Raw genomic sequence first — 8277 nt, 5'->3', positions numbered from 1 at the left:
ATCCTAGAAGAGAACACAGGCAGTCACTTCTTGGGCACTGACCGAAACAACTTTTTTTTCTAGACAAGTCTCCTGAGGCAAGGGAAACAAAAGCAAAAATAAACTATTGGGATATATTTTAAACCTTCTGCATAGTGAAGGAAACCATCAATTGAACTAAAAGACAACTTACTGAATGGGAGAAGATATCTGCAAATGACACACCCGATAAAAGGTTAGTATCCAAAGTATAAAGAAGTTATACAACTTCACATACACACACACAAAAATAATCCAATTAAATAATTACAGAATTCATGAACATACATTTCCCCAAAAGAGACACACAGTGAGGCACCCAGGTACCTCAGTTGGTTAAGTGTCCAACTTCAGCTCTGGTCAAGATCCTACAGTTCTTGAGTTCAATCCCTGCATCAGGCTCTCTGCAGTCAGCAAAGAGCTTGCCTCAGATCCTCTGTCCTTCTCACCCTGTCCTTTTCCCCACTTGCTTCTGCTCTCTAAAATGAACATTAAAAAAAAAAAAGACACACAGATGGCCAACAGACACATGAAAAGATGTTCTTCACTCATCATCAGGAAAATGTAAATCAAAACTACAATGAGAAGGGCACCTGGGTGGCTCAGTTGGGTTAAGCATCTGGCTCTTGATTTCAGCTCCAGTCATGATCTCCCAGTTCATGGACTCTAGCCCACGGATTTGGGCTCGATGCTGTCAGAGAAATCTTCTTGGGATTCTCTTTCCCTCCTCCACTCACACATTCTCTCTCTCAAAAATAAACATTAAAAAAAAAACTACAGTGAAATATCAGCACACACCTGTCAGAATGACTAAAACGAACAACATAAGAAACAGCAAGTATTTGGAAGAATGTGGAGAAAAAGGGACTCTCTTGCACTGTTGGTTGGAATGCAAACCGGTATATCCAATGGAGGTTCATGAAAAAGTTAAAAATAATTACCCTACAATCTAAAAATCATATTACTGGTATTTAGCCAAAGAATACAAAAACAGTAAATCAAAGAGACACATGCGCCCCTATGTTTTTTTCACTATTATTTACAATGGGCAACATATGGAAGCAGGTCAGGTATCCATTTACTGATGAACGGATAAAGATGTGGTATGTATGCATATGTATGTATGTGTGTACATTTATGTATATATACATATGCATACACACATCTTTACATACATATTATATACATATATATAAAATGAATTACTCAGCCATCAAAAAGAATGAAATCTTGCCATCTGCAACAATGTGGTTGGAGCTATAGAGTATTATGGTAAGCAAAGGAAGTCAGAGAAAGACAAATACCATATTCTTTTCACTCATAAGTGGAATTTAAGAAACAAGCAAAGGGAAAAGGTGGGAGGGACAACCCAAGACTCTTAACTGTAGAGAACTGATGGTTATCATAAAGGAAATGGATGATGGGAATTGAGTGCACTTCTTGTGATAAACTCTGATGTTTGGAATTGCTGAATCCCAATACTGTCCACTTGAAACTAATATAACAATCTATGTTAACTATAATATAATTAAAATATTTAAAATTCATAGTGTTCTTATAATGAATTACTAAATACTGTATTACAATCAAAAAGATTCCTATAATAAGTGACTAAAGAATTAATAAAACCAAACTGATATGACATTTAAATCTAACAGGATTTGGGGGAAAATATTAAACCCTACCACAGGGATGCCATATACTACTTGTAGAATTAGACGTGTGATAATTTTAAAAGGCATATAATCTGATTTCTTCCAAACATAAATAGAAATTACGAAAGTTAAAAAAAAGAGAGACACAGAGATGAGGGGCACCTAGGTGGCTCAGTCAGTTATGTGTCTGGCTCTTGGTTTCAGGTCAGTTTATGATCTCACAGTTCATGAGTTCAAGCCCCACACTGGGCTCTGCACTGACTGTGTGGAGCCTGCTTGGGATTCTCACACTCTTGCCCCTTCTTCCCCTTTCCCACTCATGCAGGTAAATGCACATGTGCCCTTTCTCTCTCTGAAAATACATAAATAAACTTTAAAAAGAAAAAAAGAGCTGGGGCACCTGCATGGTTCAGTCAGTTAAGCGTCAGACTTCAGCTCAGGTCAAGATCTCATGATTCATGTGTTCGAACCCCACTTCGGGCTCAGAGCCTGGAGCTGCTTTGGATTCTGTGTCTGCCTCTCTCCCTATCCCTCTCCTGCTCCTGTGCATGTGCGTTCTCTCTCTCTCTCTCTCTCAAAAACAAACATCTAAAATAAAAAAAAAAGAGTCATTGCAAATTCAAAGAGAACTACAGATTAACAAACCAAGTGGAATGGAATGCATAACTATTCAAGTGCTGATTTGAACATAACTATTTTCAAAACCTGTTTGAATGATTTTTAATCTATAAATAATTCAGAGTACTTTAGGTATCCAGCTGTAATACACCATAAAGGATTTGCTACATTTCATATATTTAAAAAAAAATTAATGTTTATTTATTTTTGGAAGAGACAGTGTGAGCAGAGGAAGTGCAGAGAGAGAGAAATAGACAAAGGATCCAAAATAGGCTCCAGGCTAACAGCAGAGAGCCTGATGTGGGATTCGAACTCACGAACCAAGATATCATGACCTGAGCTGAAGTCAGATGCTCAACAGACTGAGCCACTCAGGCGCCCCTCCATTTTACATTTTTTAGCAGGTAGCATGATGATTATCTTTTAAAAGTATTGGGATCCACAAATCTTGAGATTCAACAAAATACATGAGAATAAATTATAAAAGAAAACTAGGCCTTAGTTATTTTTTTCTAGGATGGGACATGGTAAGTACATATTCATATTCTATTTGGGACACAGTGTATGAAATACTCTTGCAAAATTGATAGAATGGTCAAATATTCAATATGTAATGAAACAAAAAAAGAAAACAGATCAAGACATCAACAGCAAGTCATTTAGTGGTTCCTAAAAGAGACAAAAATACAGATCTGTAACAATAGTGAACCTTTCACAATCACTTATATAGTGCTCTGTACATTGGAGACAATGCCTCTTTCCAAGCACCTCTAATACATTTATAAATATGAGCTATATTTTTGTTATGGTCTACATAAATATACAAGTATTTATGCATAATTTATAAAGGTATTTATACATTCTATAAATGTTTCTAGATAGTTATAGATAGGTAGGTATGTGACAGAGAATGTATGAAAGAGACAGACACAAAGAAAACCTCAAAGCAGAAATAACCTGGACCACATTAGCTCATCAAAATACATGTAATACACTAGAAATAGTAGGTAAAATCACTATGAATGTAACAGAAAAATATAAAGTTCTTCCAAAATGAAATGAATTGCAAAAGATTAAATATTTTTAAAAAATATTTAACACATATGAAACAAAAAAGCATGGGAAAATGTTCTATATTAAGGGATTAAAAGATTTAGTATTAAGAATAAATTAATACTAATAACCAAAAATAAGATAAAAATGGCCTAGATAAAAATGCATGGTGCCTGCTTGGATCCAGACTTGTTCTAATTATTAGATTTTTGGACAATATGACAAGTTTACATGAAGATTTATTTTAAAAGGCAATAAGGGATTCTACTTAATAGATATGATATTGTGGTTATTTAAAATTATGATGTATATGCATACAAAAAATTCAAGATTGAAATATCATATGATTTGCAGTTTTAAATATATGGCAAAATATTTTTAATTATTCTAGTTGCTCAGCATGTGAAAACTCATTATGATTTCATTATGAATATGAAACTTTTCATAATAAAAACAGACCATACCTAAAAGAGTTAAACATAAAAATACCATATGATTCCTAGCTATTTCACTCCAAGATATATACCCAAAGAAAATGAAAACAGGGACTCAAGACATTTTCATGTCAATATTCATAGGAGTATTATTGACAATGTGGAAGTCACAAACCTTATTATTCAAAGTCAAAAAGCAGAAACATCCAAGTGTTCAACAACAAATGTTACATATACACACTTTGGAATATTACTGAACCATAAAAATAAATGAAGTTCTGATACATAGCTTACTTCCTAAGTACCATTCCCTATAAGGAACCAAGTATCCTTAGAGAAACTGATGGTTCCACAAGATAAGAACAAAATAAACCCAGGTACTATTAGGCGGTCAGAAAGTAAGTAAGTACTCAGGAAAGGAAATATGGACATGTTAAAAAGACACAGAAACCACCTTAAAAGAGACCTGAATGGCCAAATGATGGACAACAAGATTAAAGAAAAGTAATGAATTTAATCCATGGAATAAACAAAATACCACGAGTCCACACTGAAATGAATAATTAAATATTAAATGGGGAAGGAATAACTCTTATAGTACAAAATTCCAATTAATAAAATGTAGTACTGAGAAAATTTTTAAGAATCAATTTGACAAACGCCATAGTGTATTAATTTTTGCAGGCAACAAACATCAATAAATTCTAAAATTAGCAGACAAGAGTGTTACAATATTTGCAGAACCTTTTCCTACTAATACTAATTATGTAACAGTATGTCATAAAAGTAATAGCAGTAGTCACAAGATGTATCAATAGTACGTGATCCCTAGTGATGTACTGAGAAGGGAGTACCACTTCTATAGCAATCTCATCAAACATGCATAACCACCAGTCCAATGATGAAAATCACACAAGCCCATACTGATTGACATTAATAGTTGGATATTTTGTCAACTCTTCAAAAGGATCAAAATTATGAAAACCGAAGAAAACTGGGCAACTGTCCCAAGCAGAAGGACATTAAAGAGACTTTAACAACTACATGCAATGTAGGATTCTATTTTCAATCATGGATTATAAAAGGATCACTTAACAGCAGTGCAGCAATTTCCTTTTGTAGATAACTATATCATGTAAATGAAATATATTAATGTAAGAGGAGGATAGAGAGCATTTTTGCAAGCCAAAAGTTATTTCAAAATGAAACCTAAATAATTAATGCTAATACTTCTTGTTTTCAGCCTATACAAGTAATACTCCAAACATTTTGGTAGAGCAGATAAACCAAATACAGAACCCTGACGAAAACAGAACAAAATAAGCTGTTTATTTAGGATTATATTTTCAGAAACTGCAAATAAAATTTTAATTATAATAGGAAAATATATATGAAATATACACACACACATACATGCACATACATAACATAAAATGTAGTTCATTGAGAGCAGATGCAAGAATGTTTAATTTTTAGCCTAATCAAGAATTATGATTGCAAGCATGATCACCTATAACACACAACAAAACATTTTATTAAACTGGTCAACAAATTTTGTGAAAAATGCTCAAAAAAAGAAAGGAAGTTTCCTAAAATGACCCCTAAGTGAACAAACCTTAAACTAATAGGATTAATATTCATGATCAAATAACCAAGGGCCCTTTTCTGCTTCCATATATTCTATTAAGAACAACGAACTCTCCCTCTCTCTCTGTCCCTCCCTCATTCATGCTCTCTCTGTCCCAAAAATAAATAAACGTTGAAAAACAAAAATTTAAAAAAAAAAAAAAAAAGGGGAGGCGCCTGGGTGGCGCAGTCGGTTAAGCGTCCGACTTCAGCCAGGTCACGATCTCGCGGTCCGTGAGTTCGAGCCCCGCGTCAGGCTCTGGGCTGCTGGCTCAGAGCCTGGAGCCTGTTTCCAATTCTGTGTCTCCCTCTCTCTCTGCCCCTCCCTCGTTCATGCTCTGTCTCTCTCTGTCCCAAAAATAAATAAACGTTGAAAAAAAAAAAAGAACCACGAACTAAGAAAGAAAACCAGAATTATGGTATTTCAATTAAATACCATTAGAAAAGTAAATAAAAAAAGGCTTTTATATTAATAAGAAAATAAAGTAGGTTCACAATCCCCATCACATTAACAAAACTATGAAACAACTGGGAATTAATGAAAAAATATAATCTAGCATTTTCCCCAACATAACAAGTTGATTAAAAATAGAAAGACATACCTTGCAGTTGGAGAGGAAGACTCAATTTTAAAGAGATCTATTCTCTCCTAATTAATCTATTAAATTTGGTGCAAATGAAATTAAAACTGCATTTTTTTCCAACTTGCAAAATAATTTTAAGCATCAATTGAGAGAAAAAAATGCGACTATAGACAGGGAATATTCTGAAAAAAAGAAGAGAAATGACATGGAACTCAATGGAATAGACTAAAAATCATCAGTAATTTTAAAGTATCAATAGAAGGTAAGGCAAGCAAATAGAAATGCAGCTGATAATATTTGGGAATTTCTAAATTACTATGGTAGAAATTAAAATAATTGGTAATTGCTTAAGTTAATTATTTGAGTAAGTAATGCTTTAAACCCACAGTAATGATTGATGGGGAAAAATTACAAAATAATTAACAACAAAAGAAAATACAAAAAATGATAGTAATGCATTCATGTTTTAAATAAAAACACAAAACTCAAAAGGCATGAAACACAATATTGTTATATTTCAATATACAACTTCTGTACACCAAAAAGTAAAATATCACAGTAAAATGGTGAAAAAACATGGTATTTCATTTGCAAAGCATGGTAAATGGTTAAAATCGTTAGTCATAAAAGATCTTTTAAAAGCCAGTAACAAAGACACTAGTATTCCAAGGGAAATGAAAAAAAAAAAACAAAAAACAAAAAACAAAATAACACAAAACACAAAATAACAAATGACTAGTACAGTTTAAGGACATATGAAGATGACTGAAGTGAACAATAACTGAAGAAAAATACTTTCTTTGTAGTATCACACTATCAAAGATTAAAACATTGACATCCAATGTTTGTATGGTTTTAGAAAAAAGAAGTCTCATAAACAAACACTGGGAGACAATATTGATGAGGATAATTTACACAATTCTGGGGAAATCTCTACTTTTAACTCAAAACATAAATTTTGGATATACTTAATTCCAATGAAGTGGAAGTAGTAGGACTATTTCAACAACTTAGCTGGAGAAGTTAAAAAATAGATTACATATAAGCATGTTCACTGAAGAGAAAATTTGTAGCTAATGTATGGGCCCAAATGACTACTGGCATTATCAATTTGTTTATCGATACACCCCAAAAGGATATGCACAAAACTCCTTAACAGCAGATAATATTGGGGAGTAGAATTAGGAGGGAGCAAAAAGCATTTAAAAAGTAAAAATACTACCCTTTACAACTTTCTGTGTCCTTTCAAATCTGGAAAAAAGATTATTTTTCTGCATCAGTTTTAAATTTACCCTGTTAAAAGTGAAAATTATAAATATGTGCACTTAATACTTATGGGAACATTGAAATGAAGCCTTGCAATCATATCATCCTGAGCTTCTCTGTGTAATAGCATCTCCATCATTCAAGCTCCCGACATTTAGTCCAATGTCAATAATGAAAACAGTCAACATGCCTGGTTACAATTCCCTCCAATGATAATCTTTAGGTAACTTTCAAACAAGGGCTTTCTCAGTCCAGTTTTTCTGGAGGAGTGTCTACTCCAACACATGAAAGGAGGAGTCTCCATACGTTATAAAGACCGTTTTTGGATTTGAAGATGGTGTCAGAAGCAGTAACATCAGTTTCCTATTTGGTCATCACCTGAGAGGACACATTAGGAAATGCGTAAAGTTAGGAAGCATATTTTATGCAATTATCAGTAATATCTAATAAAATTATATACAATGAAATGCAACAGCCATTTTATTATGAAGAAATAACAGATGCATCAGAATAACTTTTGAAATTTTCTAGTAAGAAGGCTAGAGATGACAACCACATTTATTGTGGTGAGCACTGCTTAATGCATAGAATTATCAAGTCACTATCACTATTCACTATTTATAGACCTGAAGCTAATGAGGTCAACTATACCTCAGTTTTTAAAAAGCCAGATGTTGGTATCTTGGTATTCCTTCTTCTTACACCTTCGTAAATGGACTGATCCCAACATTCTCATGCTGTCTGTGTCTCTTTTATGTATTTGGATGCCTATATCTCTAGATTGCTCATTCATACACAAACTATTTAATCTATATGTTTTTCTCTACAATAAACATGACAAGAGTGCAAAAAAAAAAAAATCCAATGAAAATAACAAAAGGACCTTAGTCCCTTTGGTAAGAAAAAAAAAAAGGTAATTGTATAAAAGACAGAGGCTACAATGGAATTTAAGATTTAGATCTTAACCCATTATTCCAGCTGGTTATCAAAATTCTTAAGTAGGTACTTCACCCAAGTTGAAGT

The sequence above is a fragment of the Leopardus geoffroyi genome, chromosome B3, assembly GCF_018350155.1.
Source record: "Leopardus geoffroyi isolate Oge1 chromosome B3, O.geoffroyi_Oge1_pat1.0, whole genome shotgun sequence".
In the NCBI taxonomy this organism is placed as follows: Eukaryota; Metazoa; Chordata; class Mammalia; order Carnivora; family Felidae; genus Leopardus; species Leopardus geoffroyi.
The sequence above is the reverse complement of the archived record's forward strand: the minus strand, read 5'-3'. Positions refer to the sequence as shown.